The sequence below is a fragment of the Podarcis tiliguerta genome (genome assembly GCF_965153285.1).
Source record: "Podarcis tiliguerta genome assembly, chromosome: 3".
Lineage (NCBI taxonomy): Eukaryota > Metazoa > Chordata > Lepidosauria > Squamata > Lacertidae > Podarcis > Podarcis tiliguerta.
In genome coordinates, this window is record NC_139536.1 from 45,949,325 (window position 1) to 45,963,204 (window position 13,880).

General features: G+C 45.4%; 1 protein-coding gene across 6 annotated transcripts in view; it reads left to right on the forward strand.

The window, feature by feature from the left end:
- The first annotated feature begins 11,170 nt into the window (after positions 1-11,170).
- Positions 11,171-13,880, forward strand: part of SIPA1L2 (signal induced proliferation associated 1 like 2) — a 74,484-nt gene continuing 71,774 nt past the window's right edge. For 4 of the 6 annotated variants that reach the window (XM_083433869.1, XM_083433872.1, XM_083433873.1 and 1 more), the window contains exon 1: positions 11,171-11,655. The gene's annotated coding sequence lies outside the window, so the exon portion shown is untranslated. Of the gene's footprint in view, positions 11,656-11,802; positions 11,824-13,880 lie in introns of those variants that run through there. The other 2 variants (XM_083433870.1, XM_083433871.1) reach the window with 2 other exon arrangements.

Below are 13,880 nucleotides of genomic sequence, written 5' to 3' on the forward strand. Positions count from 1 at the left end.
TGAATGGGGGGGGGGCACTGGCAGAGGCAACATCCAGCTCTCCTGTGAGCCACGCAATTAAGTGAAACCTTTTTTTAAAAAAGAAACATCTGAAAATTCAGTTGCCTGAGATATCACTTCTAAGGTTTTCCTAACCTTTTCTAAAAAAAAATCCCCCCAGCTCAACATTTGTGTGCACTCACCAAAATCAGCAGAACAAACTAAAGTTAAGGACGTCTGTTTTGTGTGCAGCATTTTCCGATTGTGTATGTTTTTCCCTCTGGCTGAGCATGCTTTGGATTATGGTCTAATCCTATAACTGCCTGACTGCCTCAATTTTTCATACCTTCAAATGAATAGCTGATTGCTTGCCTGGCATATGGTTCTGTCACATGCAGCCGAACGAAGGAGGCAAACAGGAACTTTGAATTCCATCACAGTCACACAGAGGCGTACCCAGACTCCCTCGTGCCCTTGGCAAGAAGATGTTGGCCAGAAGGAGCAGAAGAGCAGTGACCCAAGGAGCACGGAGACAGGCAGATGGCCTCCTAGCAACTCAAAGCCAGAGTGGAGAGGCACGGTTTTTGCACACACACCCTGGGCCTGCGTCCTTGGTGGTGGTCAGTCTGGCCAGCCGCTAGGTGCACCCCTGCATACACAGAAATGAGACCTCGTTCTGTTGCACCTTGTGTCATGGTCCAGTCTACAGGGGATCAAAGTCCCGGCTGATGATGTAAGGACTGAGATCAAGATGGTGGGGTGAGAGCAGGAACGAGAGTCCAGAAGCCGGGGGTCCGAGTGTCAGGAAGCAAGGAGTCATGAAGTCAAGGGTCCGAGGATCAAGAAGCAGGGAGTCAGGAAGCAAGAAGCCAAACGCAGCAAGGCAGGAAATGTGTTGCTGTGGCAAAGAGCCGAAGGGAAATGCTGGCCTTATATCCCTTCCCAGCTCTTGCCACCAGGTGCAGTGAGTTACCAAGCAGTCTTACCTGTGTGGCTGTGCCTTGCCTCTCCAGAACAAATTTAGGAAGGCCCCAGTCCTGTGAAGCCCTACTGGTCACAGGGCCTGGCTCCAGCACGCACTCCTGAACCTTGCTTCCTAGGATTTCAAATGGCTAGAAATCAGTGTGGGTGGTTTGTCTCCAGTCTCCAAGTATGTATGTGAGAGACACTGTTTGTAACAGGCCTGCATGACGGATGACTCCCCCAAGCCCAAGATGCCATGCCCGGTAGCTTCTGAAGTTCTTGACACCCTTTCTTTTTTGCACTTCTAGGCGGGGGGGGGGGGGGGGAAGGATTGTTGTACCCTTTGTTTGCCACTGTCCGGGGGTGTGGCTTGCGCTTAACTTGGTGGGCTACAAATTCTACAGGCTTAGTGAGCCACAAGTTGTGCACTGCATGAACAGATTGTGATTCTTGCAGCTGAGATCTTCCGAGGATACCAGGACATTGCAAGCTACTTGTATATATTTTGTGTGTGTGTGTGTGTGTGTGTGTGTGTACATACACCCCCCCAAAAGAAGTTTAGGAGAAAATTAAGCCTCCTTAAAGAGTTAAGCTTCATTCTCAGCAAAGCAAACAGTGGATTAGCAGTATTATATTTCACATTTGCTGAAATGCAGCCAGTCTAGCGTGCTTTAACACAATGTGAATCCTGTTGAAAGTGCAGAGGAATTTTAGGCAGCTTTCTAATATGCTTTGCTTGTGTGAGAACTGGCCAGGAAACAAGCCTGAAAGTTTTCATTGTTATAGGAAGAGGCATGATGGATGCAAGGATTGTGAGTTTTAAATTACTACCCTAAAGCTGCAATCCTGTACATACTTGAGAGTAAGTGCCATTGAACTCAATAGGGGTAACATCTGAGTGCACTTCAGTTTGCATTTAAAGGCAAATTTACCCAATGCACAATTTCCAAAATAAGATGAAACCGAAACACAGCCATCTTTTGAAATGCACACTTGTCCGAATTTTGGAATGCAATAATGTGTACAAAGATGCATATACTAGTGTAAAGTGTGTATATAAATGTATATATATATATATATATATATATATATATATATATATATGAAGGAAAGAAATACAAATACAAAATTCTTTGCAAAAATGTGTATTTTATGAGAAATTTGCAGGAACATACTGGTGAATTTGCATGACTTCTTTATAAAACTAATGTGGAAATGTGGAGAACCGAAGATAAGATTGGGAAAATGAGCAACTGAGAGAAACCAGCACTGGCAGATTCACCCATCCAGGCTTCTGAGTAACTAAGGCCACACTACAAAGTCTGATTCTCTCTGGTGTGATGCACCATTATCAATGACTATAGAAAATAGCCACTGCCATGTGGAGAATTTTGATTTGATAGGTCATGGGTGCTCCAAGGGCATTCACTTGCAAATAAAAACACGCCAGGAATGTTCCCCAACAAAGAGCTGAAAGGCAGAGGAGGACAGCTTTTGTGTGATTAAGTAATATTTCGGGAACTGTGTAAACCCAGCGCTTGGTGGTGGAGCATGGGAATCTCCCCTGCCCTGCTGGGGTTTGGGGTTTGATGGAGAAGGGGCAGCACTTATCAGAGCCTGGCTCACCGTAGTCCCCGCTGTCTGAGCTTAGGAAGACGTTGTCTCAGCAACACACCAGCTTTGTCTGCTGACAAGGCCTTTCTTTCCAGTGGCTCCACCCTTCTGGGACAGATATCTGCAAACTGTAAGGGGCCCATAACTGATTCTGTCATCACATGTCCCTGAGTGGCTATGGAGGAGGGCACTTTAAGAAGGAGCCAAGGAGACTGGTGAAACTTCTCTAATAGGAGCAGTATATGGAGAATGGGGCACTACTGCCATCCTGTACCTCCTGGTTGTCATGGTGACCAGGCCCCTTAGCCCATGGAGTTTCCCCACGCCTTCATACTCTCAAACACGCAGCTGCTTGATTTATCTTGTAGGCCACATTATTTCCTTTGACCTAACTACGGCAGGCATCTTTACTTCATGGCGTTCTTCTTAAGTTGTCACGACTCCCTTGTGCTTTCTAAATAAACTTTCTCAAAGAAAAGGAGCCTCAGAGCCAGGGCACATGTGAAGAGTGAACAACCCCAAAGTCAGAAGATGATGGCAGAGCCACATCCTCAGGCTGGGATGGCACTGAAGGAGGTGTTAAGGGCACTCGCTTGAGTGGGGGGAACACTGGGACTTGACAGGAACATACCCGCTCATCCTTCCTAGAATATACTTCCCATGTTTATAATGTAATTTCAAATTTGTTTTATTTTCCAAAGTCTCGTTTCTGTGTGCTTACTAAAGTGGTATGGAAAACAAGTCTTGCACTTCTGTTTCCATTAGGTGTGTGCAGGAGAGAATATGCAGACGCAACCCACACAAGGTGGGGTGCAGCAGCTGCCTCAGGCAGCAGAGGTTCCCAAGGTGGAGCCCCTGTGAGTGCCCACCCCACCCCAGAGAAGCGGCACCTGCTCTGGCGTGCAAAGTCTTGTGAGATTTTGGTGAGAACTGTTGTGGTGAGCAGCACAGCGGTGGCAGAGCAGGGCAGCACTTCTCGTTTGGCCTCAAGTAGTGAAACAGGATGCATTACCCCTGAATATATGAGTGGATTGCGTCCCTTAAGTCCTATCACTCTGTCACCCATTCTGCTGCCCCTAGTGGCATTCACAACAAGTCACAAGCCATCGCCAGCAAATCGACTGCCTCAGCTCTGCCAAGCTCTGATACTCCAACAGTGGCTTGCAGGGCCTCTGCTTGCTCACAGTCTCATTGAAAAGGCCATTTCTGCTGGGCCCCTTTCTCAAAGGTGGTGGGGAAATTACAATCGGGGTTCATCCAGCTCATTAGCTGCAGGCCGTATTATGGGCGGCGGTGTGCAATTATTTATGTTACAGTGTTCGGAGATCTCAGATACCACATCTGGATCAGGAGGGGGTGACAGCTGAACTTTAAAACGATTTCCTTCCCCAGCATAATTAAGTTAGTGTGGCTGCGCAGCTCATTTTAGCAAATCTGAAAGGCTGGAAAATGTCAGCATGGCAAGTGTACAGATTATCGTTGTATGTTCTCTAATCTTATATTGATAAGTCCCCTCTAGTGGTTTCCTGCTGGTAAACCACAAACAAGGGAGGCAGGGGTTAGTCAACTGGGGAAAATTAGATGAAACTTTGCTTCTGCAATTAATATAAAGGCACGCTTATTTGAAGGATATTGCTAATTAAAACAAGCAGTGCTTTCCCCATTTCATGGGCTCTGGAAATGGGTTTCATGGAATGCACAGTAAAGTCTACGTCATGAGGTAAGCCACTGTGGCAAACTCAGTTTTATGTGTTCAGGTGAAGACCTTTATTACATACAGATAAAATTGAGGATTTTTTAATGCAATTTAAATGCATGTGGTTTTCTGTGGATTTTTAAAGCAGCCCTCTTCCTTCCCTGTATACCATCTCTCCACTAAGTGTCTGTAGATTAAAGTTATCACACACACACCCCCCCCACAATGCTCCAAAGGTACTCAAAATTGCTGTCCTGACCCCAATCTCCTACTCCCCCCACCCCATTCATCCAGCATTTCCTGGACTGTGGTTGCAGCAGGTCTGACGGTGGTGGTGGCGGCAGAGATGAAGAATGAACCTTCTTTTCCTCACTTTCTCTCCGGCACCAGGAATAGGTACTAAGGAGGGTGGGGGAAGGAAGAGGAGAAGGAAGGGGAGAAAAGAAGATGGACAGAGGATTCCCAGCTACTGTTGACACTGTAACAGATAGCACACAAGCAACAGCTATGTCAGCAGGTGGGTGCAGGGTGGAAGAACAGCCCATCCCTCCTTCCTCTGCTCCTGTGTAGTTATGAACTGGGAAGAAAATGGCATTTGGTTTGGTTGAAGGATCACCCACGGAGATTAGCGCACGAGCCAACATCAGAATCTAAATATTAACAGGAAAGGAACTAGGCGAAGGACCTGTCAGGAGGTAACAAAAGTCCACTGGAATTATATGAAAGCCTGGAAGTGCAAGTGTGTACGTATAAGATTATTTGTCTAGGGCTGAAGCCCTGTGCTCACTTACCTGGGAGTAAGCCCCTTTTAATTTAAGGGGATTCACATCAAGTAGACAAATGTAGCATTGCACTGTTAGCTATACAAGTGAAAGCCAGGCCTACAGAGAAAGGGCAGAGAAAGGAAATTTTAGGGGGATGTGCTAGCATGTCTATAAGGGATGCAATATGCACTGTTTCAAATTAATATAGTTGGCATTTCCATGGTCTTAGGCAGTGCTTTTTTCTGGGGGGACCCCTAAACATTTTGAGAATCTTTGTACTTTCGTCCATTTACTGTACTTATTTTCCCTGATTTGAACTATAAAATGGTGATTTTCTTGAGTCAAAATTATAGTACCCCCAAATATACTTTTTTTTAGGGGGGGGGAAGCACTGGTCTTAGGGAATAGTATTTCCAGGCAAGGTTGCTGAAGTATAAATCTGCAGCAAACAGACCCTGGATCTGAAACACTCCTGATCTCTTAATAATACAGGTTGGTTTCAGTCCAAGAATTGCTTGCAAAAGGTCAAGAATTCCGCACAGCATTTAGCACAGCAGGGGGGTCCCATCAAAATGAGCTCACATGTAATAGTAGCCAATAATGCAATAAATATTTCAGCATTACTGAAATGTGATAGGTAAGAGAGAAAAATCAATGGTTAGGAAGGGCGACCTGTAAATGTTCATATTTTTAAAAAGGACCAGAGATTTCATGTCCAGAAATAACCACAGCAGCAAGTATTAACAGAGGACACCTAGTGGTGGAGAACCATAGCAGGTTATTTCTTAAGACAATGTACATTATGTAAACTGCACAATGAAATTGCCTGTAATGCAAATTCTTGTATAATGATTTTACAGAGATTGGGGCCTTGATGGTTCTGGAGAAAATATGCTAATGAAAGAATCAGAAAGTTTTAAATACATGTGAAATAAAATCATTTGTGTCCTCAATTTTGTTTCAAACTACTGTAAGCAGAGGGATTATCCGGGGAATAGCATTTTTTGCTCGTTCCCTTAATACACTTGTCAGTTATTTCTAGGAACAACAGTGACAAGCTATGAAGAAAAGGCTTCAAACACAGCCAGAATGCTTTGTAGGCGTAATGCGGGACTCTGGGTACCGGAGATAGCACGACAAGAAGAAATATAGGTGTACCTTCAATTGTTCGGCATGAACAGTCTTTAAAAGGCGGAAGTAATATAGATTCCACCTACCTGCCTTTAAGGAGAATTTACATCCATCTACCAAGCAAAAGGTAGTTTATATAGTACACGGGTAACGATTTAGTTCTTCAGTTGCTAATTCTTACATAGCCAAAAACCATCTATGCACAAGAGGTAGGTGCCAACGGATTTGGGGGAACCTCAAGGTTTGCAGAAGCAGAAAAGTACATTAGAAAGGCCCTATGGAGGAAGAAGACCCCCTCCCAGTCTAATGAGAGTAGAGCGTGCTGAGTGGGCATTGAATACTGAGTGTCTATTGAAGCGATGCTGGTAAAAAATGGGTATTTGTTTGTTTGCATAATTTATATCATGCTCTTCCTCCCAAAGAAGCCCAGGATGGCAGGGTGAGTAACAGAATGTCCTCGAAGAGGCCACGACTCACTGGCTGGCTGGAGCACTCAATGGGAGCATCCCAGACTGCAACAAGTGCAGGTCCCACTTAGAAACATAGTATTGTAGGGTTTGAAGGGACCCTGAGGTCCAGCCCCTTGCAATGCAGGAATCTCAACTAAGGCATGCACGGCAGCTTAAAAACCTTCAATGGAGAGTCCACTACCTTCCAAGGGAGTCCTGATGTTTAATTGTAATCTCCTTTCTTGTAACTTGAATCCATTGGTTCAGGTCCAGCCCTCCGGAGCAGGAGAAAACAAGCTTGTGATGGCCCTTGTGATGTTTGAAGATGACTATCAAATCTTGTTTCCTTTTGTTTTAAAAGCAGGTGTTTCACCTTTATACTGCAGTTGTGCTTTCAATGCAGCTCTCAAAATATTTACTAAAACAATTCAGATACACTAAAACTATGTGTGGCCCACACAATGCAAAAACGAGCGTGAGCTGATCAATGTTGATAATGTGCTAGTCAACACCACACTATTACTTGTCTGGGTTTTTGTTTGTTTTTTTAAAAAACTATTCATATACTGTTTAATACTGTAGTCTCTATGTGGCACTACTAAAACCAGCCATTCAGTGCCATAGCAAATTAACATTGTGCGTATATGTGCAGTGTATATATTTTGACAATATATGCACCATGTACAAATTCTCCACAAACCTTTGTATCATAGATGGATATATGAGTCTACCCTGAGTTTATAAAAGAGTGCACTTTCAGATAACACTCGCTGGGGAGTAGCTACCTAATGACTCAACAGAATGCCACCTTCATATAATCAATTAAAATACTCATTTATAATTACATTTGTAAAAATCAATAAATAAACACAGGATTCTTTTTTATATATGGAGAGAGAGAGAGAGAGAGAGAGAGAGAGAGAGAGAGAGGCAACTATCTATTACACTGGGCAATGTTGTATACAATTTGAAACAAAGATTGCCTGGGAAAAAATTAATGGATTTGATTAAACAGTTGAGGAATGCAGTCAGGTTGTGTGTGATGTTTTACTTATTTAAAACATTTCTAGGCCACTCTTCATCAAAGCAGATGCCAGGACTGTCTTCAGTAATATAGGCAACAAATTAATTAAAACCTAATGCAACACAAAAACATGAACATTAGCAGCTGGGGTAAAAACAACAACAGCAACCCAACAGCAGATATATTAAGGTTAAAATGTAAACTTGATTGGTTGAGTATTTTAGAGCAACCTTGAGCATGTGGCATTTTCATTGTGTCTGCCTGCTCTGTTTCAATAAGGTTAGCAGTAAAACTGAAATTTACAAGACAAGGGAATTCTTGTAAATGTCAGTCTGTTGCTTGTTTCCAAGCCATGTGAAAACTAGGGTTACTGAATGGTTAATCCCCATACCTTCCTAGTGAGCAATTGAAACTTTGAGGGGCAGACTATGCACTACACGAAAATGTATGTAATGAAGGCCTGATGACTTTTGTAATGAAAACAGCCTCAGGAGATTGTGTTTTTGAGCAGAGGAGCACTCTGCCTATGTGTAACCTTTTCCCTGCCAAGTATTTTTCCCCCCTCCCAGCTTCTCTCCCTCTGCTTCCACATGTGTATTTGTGAAAAAGGGTATTTGTGTGTGTGATTTTAAACTAAAAATCATCATGGGGAGGGGTTAAGCACCCATTCCCTCTACCATTCTTTTGCTCAAAATTGCAGCCTTTTTATAAAAAAAAATACATCATAGATCACTTTAGTATCTCAAAGATCTCAAAGTGGCTTACATACACAATAGGTACAAAAAAGCCACTTCAGATGATTTCCACAACAAAATACATGAACAATATCCATAAACTTAAAATAAAATTAATAAAATCAGAGAGCACTACAAGGCAGGATATCTAGGGGCTGCTTTTCTATTGCAAAAACCCTGGGCATTGTAGTACCTACTTTATCCCTGAGTTCATTACTGTCATGTCACAGTTATGATTAAAAGAGTTGGCGGCAGTAGCACTTTTATTAAATGATATCTTGCCTACTATACTGCCTGGACTCTTGCAACTGCCCATCTCTAGGCATGATTTCACCTAGTGGATGAATTCTGAGTCAACTTTAGGAAGATCAAGACCATGTATTCCTGTGAGGCGGGCCTTCACTAAGAGCCAGTGTGGTGTAGTGGTTAAGAGCAGTAGACTCATAATCTGAGGAACCGGGTTTGCGTCTCCGCTCTTCCACATGCAGCTCTGGGTGAACTTGGGCTAGTCAGACTTCTCTGAAGTCTCTCAGCCTCACTCACCTCACAGAGTGTTTTTGGTGGGGGAGGAAGGGAAAGGAGAATGTTAGCCACTTTAAGACTCCTTAGGGTAGTGATAAAGTGGGATATCAAATCCAAACTCTTCTTCTCTTCTCAAATTCTTTTTATCCAAGGGGGCTGAAGAAATGAAGCCAAGAAAATAACACCTTCTAATGGGAAACACCCCAAAAGAATAAATTAAATATCTTTTCAGAGCATACTGAAGTCATAACGTCTTTCCCCTGGAGTACACCTGTTTGAATTTATGGGGCTAATATTTTTCATATATATAAAAAGATGAAAGTGCATTTCTTCTGGAAACTGCATTAAGTCTTAAATTATTGTTTCCAAAACTTTAATGCACTATTCTAAATTTTAGAGGGAATAATAGGGCTATAGTACAACTGCACTTTACTGAAAACCCTGTGCCTGTCCTCAAGGCAAAGTGCAACAAGGGAACTGTGCTTTGGGCTGCAATCCTGCACACACTTACTTGGGAGTAAGCCCCATGAAACTCAGACTTATTTCTGAGTACAACTGCACTGTCAGAATCAATGTTGACGCAGTGGCATAGCGTGGGTTGTCAGCACCCGGGGCAAGGCAAGTAATTTGCGCCCCCCCCCCCGCTGCACTGTCCCTCCCCCAGATAGTCCCTCGCTCTCTCTCCGCACCGCACCGCACGCCTGGCACCCTCCCCTCCACAGTGGGCGGCGACCCAGCGGCTCGGATCGGATTCGCACAGCGAGCACTGCAGTGAGAGAGTGTGAGTGAGCCAGGTAGGGGCAGAGAGCTGCGAGTGCGAGCGTGCCCACCCCCCAGATGTTGCGCCCGGTGCGGCCGGCCCCCCCTGCACCCCCACGCTACGCCACTGTGTTGACGACTTCTTTCTTCCCAGGATGACCTTCCTGTATCTGGGTACCTGGTACATAATTCCTTCAGAATGAGCTGCACAACTCTCTGCATTCCATGCATTCCTATCAAGTATCAGTACCCAGACCTGGTCAAATCAGATTTTTCTTATGGTGGATGTTTTAATAAGAAATAATGTAAGAAGTCAGCAAAATGCTTCTCATTAGAGAGATGGGCAGGTTGCTTTACATACCCAACAACAGCAAATTTGTAAGCATAAGGTTTTCAGAACAGAACTTACTGTAAGAGTAGCTTTTATCATCATACGTTTGAGAGATATGTAATTTATTTTGTCTTCTCAAGTAAAAACTCATGGTGCAATTTTACTTCCTGCTTCTAAAGAGCTGTCCCTACATGCTGTCTGTCTCTCGTTTTTTCATTTCCACTGTTTTACAGTGGCTACCACAGATGTGTACATTACGTTTTTAAATAGACTTTGAGGTAGTTTGTGCGTTTTGGCACTCAGCTGCGATAGCTCAGTGAGCTGAACACGAGACTCTTAATCTCAGGGTTGGGCAAAAGATTCCTGTACCATAGGAGCCAGCTCCTAGGAGCTAAGGGGGATTGGCCCCCCAATAAAATATTTGAGGAGGCTGCCCCTCCAATTTGAAGGGCATTGCCATATAAATGTGCACAGTGCCATGTGATCGATTATTCGGGGCGGGGCTTACCTCCCTTCCCCCTATTTTATTCAAGTTGGCACACCTGACCCTCACGGTCCCTTACAATTCTGTGATTCTGATTTCGCTGCGAAGACACCACCTGCCCCAGAAAGAGAGCACGAAATGGCAACGCCTTACAACGATGGAGTTGTCCAGGGTCTTGAAACCGAGATGCCATTGAATGCTTCGAGGATGCTCCCCCCGCTCTCTCTGCAAAGGGCTGCCCTATGCGCCCTGTAGGGGATACGGAGTCCCCACCGGAGTTTTAGAGGCAGGCACGTTTATTAAAGTTTACCGGTGGCCGCTATTCTTTTCACACACCCCCCCCCCCCGCTTAAACAGCGACTCGGGTCAAGGTCCGATCGCCGTCCACGAGTTTGCGGTGCAAATCGGCGTCCTGGCCAACGTAGGTTTCATATTCGCATTTTAAAAACCCCTTTGGCCGCCCAGAGCCGCGCTATGAGGAATCCCACCGGGATCCGAGACGCAGAGCGCAAGGCTGGTTACAGTCTCTCTCTCTGGCGGTGAGCTGCTTCGCTCCGGGCTTCACGCCGGCCTCCTCCCCCAGCTTAGAGACTTTCCCCAGCGGAGCTGTCCTAAGAGGCAGAACTTTAGGAACCCGCCCCGCGCGCCGCCTGGGAAACAGGGGGAAAAAAGGAAAGGAAAGAGCGGCGGCTGCGGATCTCAGCGGGCTCTATAAGGCAAGGAAGACAATTACCGAGAGAGAGGGAGAGAGGGAGAGAGAGGGGGGAACAGCAGAAGGTGGGATCGCCTGCTAATACGTAGGCGGGGCGTCCCCACCCCCACAAGAGGCATCCTCCCTGTCCAATGGGGCGTCAGGGCGCCCTCCGAGGGGCGGCCTCAGCCAATGAGGAGCCAGGGAGGCGTAGCCGCGCCTCGCCGCGAAGCTGAGCTCCTTTCCTCCCCAGCCTATCCGGCGGCTGAGACGGACCGAGCCGGAGCTTGCCTCGCGCGGGCAGCTGCGCCGGCTAAAGCGGACGGGCGGCGCGCGCGGCGCTCGCTCGGGTCGCCCCCCCTCCTTCCCCTCCCCGCCGCCCTTTGAGGGAGAGACGCTCCGCCAGTCAGTCAGTCAGTCCGCCAGTTGGTTTCGAGGGGGGAGAGGAAGGTAACCGGACGGAGCTCCTTCGCCTGGGAGCAGCCCGGCTTCGCTGCTGGGGTGTGGAAAGGAGGTAAGGGAGCCGCCGCCGCTGCCGCCGGGTCTCTCTCGCGTCGGTTCTCCTCAGAAAGTGGTGAGGGAGTCTGGAAGGAGAGCCGAGCCGGCTGGGTTCGAGACTGAGGGGCAGAAGCGGCTCCTTCAGTCCCGCTGAGGGGAAAGCGGGTCTTCCGAGGAGGGGCAGGTCGGTGCCATCCCCTCCCCCTCCGCCCCATGGTGGAAGAGAAAGAGGGAGGAATTAATGGAGGGCTTTTGGGGATTAGTTCTCCACAGCACCAGGAACTCTCGCTCTCTCTTTGTGTGTGTGTGTGTGTGTGTGCGCGCGTGTGCGCGTGTGTGGTTTTGGTGGGGGGTTGGGGAAGCGACACTTTCTTCATGCACTTGCTGCAGATGGTGCAAAGGTTCCTCACGTTACTTTCTTCCTCTCCCCTCCCCTCCGAGAGAGAGAGACAGACAGGCAGTCAAGATGGAAAGTTGGAGGAGGTTATTCTGGCCTGGGAATAGGTGAGGAGGCGAAGGCAGGAGGGAGTTGCCTTTTCCTCCCTCCCTCAGGGATCTCTGCTTAGCCACCCCCACTCCCGTGGGTGGGAAAATAGCACGGGGGGGGGGGAGAGGGGCTTGGGGTCGGAATTCGCCTCCCCCCCCCCGCCCGCCCAGCACAGAGTTCTCCTCTCTGGCGCACAGCTTTTGTGCCTGCTGTAGCATTGCCATACATCGCTTGATTTCATCTACTGTATTTATTTATAAGTTTTGCAAAACAAATGGTTCTGCTTGGACTAGGGCATGGGTTTGCACAACGGTGGTATCTGTTGGGCTGCCGACGTCATTTCGCTGGACAGTTATCTAAAACCGGCACCTCAAGTTTAGTTTAACTTTTTAAGGAATGCTGTGTGCTAATTGCTGGGATGTTTTTATAACGCTCCCCTTCCCCCAAATGGGAGGTAATGGGGCAATCTTCTCTTCCCTTTGGTTTTGAAAAACAAATGTATGTACATCAATCGTAGGTGCTAGAATACGGTTATTGTCTGGTCCAGCTAAATGATTTTTCAGCAGTTTGATTTTATAGCAAATGGCAAACGATGTCCTGTGTGTTTTCTCCCCCCCCCCCCCGCTACCCCCTTGTTTTTCTTCGAGTCTGAAGCATGACCACCAATTCATTTTTTAAAAGAAAGCTTTCTCTTTTTTAATGTTTTGTCTTATGCTGCATTTAATGGAACACAAGTGCCTTTGTAGTTTTGTGGAAAACTTTTACCATTATTTTATGGATTTTGGTTTAACAACATTTGCAGGGCTTCCCACTGTTATGGGTAGCTAGCTCACTGCTTCATTTTGACAGTAGACTACTCTGAAGCTGATAATTATCTAATGCACCTATTAACATATAAAGTGAGTTTGTAAGCTACATTTTTAATGTATGTTAGAGGATACCTTTGAATACTTGCAGCATGGTTATCCTATTTTTATAGGGTTGGTTTTCGGCAAAACATTGTTTGAAAACAGATATCTATATTTTTGTAGTAAAGATTCTTGCTAACGAAAAGACTGCTGTGAATTCTTTTACCTTATTTTTGTGTTCAATTTTCATTCCAAAATGTTAACACTAGATGGCTTTCTTGCATCGTCCAGAAAGTACAGTACAGTTCAGAGCTGGCTTCTGACTTTGCTAGGTTATATCCTAGCACTTGCTGCTTATAAAATGCTAGTGTCCTGATCTGTTTTATAGTAAATGGAACTACAGTAGAACCAAATTTAAGCAGTTCCATTCTTGGCAGTTTTGTTTTGACATTCTTCTTTACAGAAGTGCTATATGTACAGTTTGCAATTTCTATAATTCTGTGGTAAACGATTCTCAGAAAAAGCTTTGAACATATTTTTTCCATGAAAAGGGCTGCTTTATAATTGATGCATATATTGATAAATTGCATTGCTTTACATTCTCTTTGAAACTGGTATAACCTCTTTAACTGATTTAATATAAACAAATCAATATTTTCTCTAGTTTTGTGTTTTTGTTGTTAATTTTGGCCAAAATGATGCTACTCCAAGTCACGTTTCATTAGCTTCTGTGTAGCTAATACACTTGTATTTTGTTTGTACAAAATGTGGCCATAGAACAATTCTTTATTAGTGCATGATGTTTTTCTTCCTATGAACTAGGTGACTGTGCAAGTAGCATAGATACGCTTCTCTCCATTCATAGGAGCACAGTATGAAATAGAGACTGCTCTGTTGTTGTGGCCT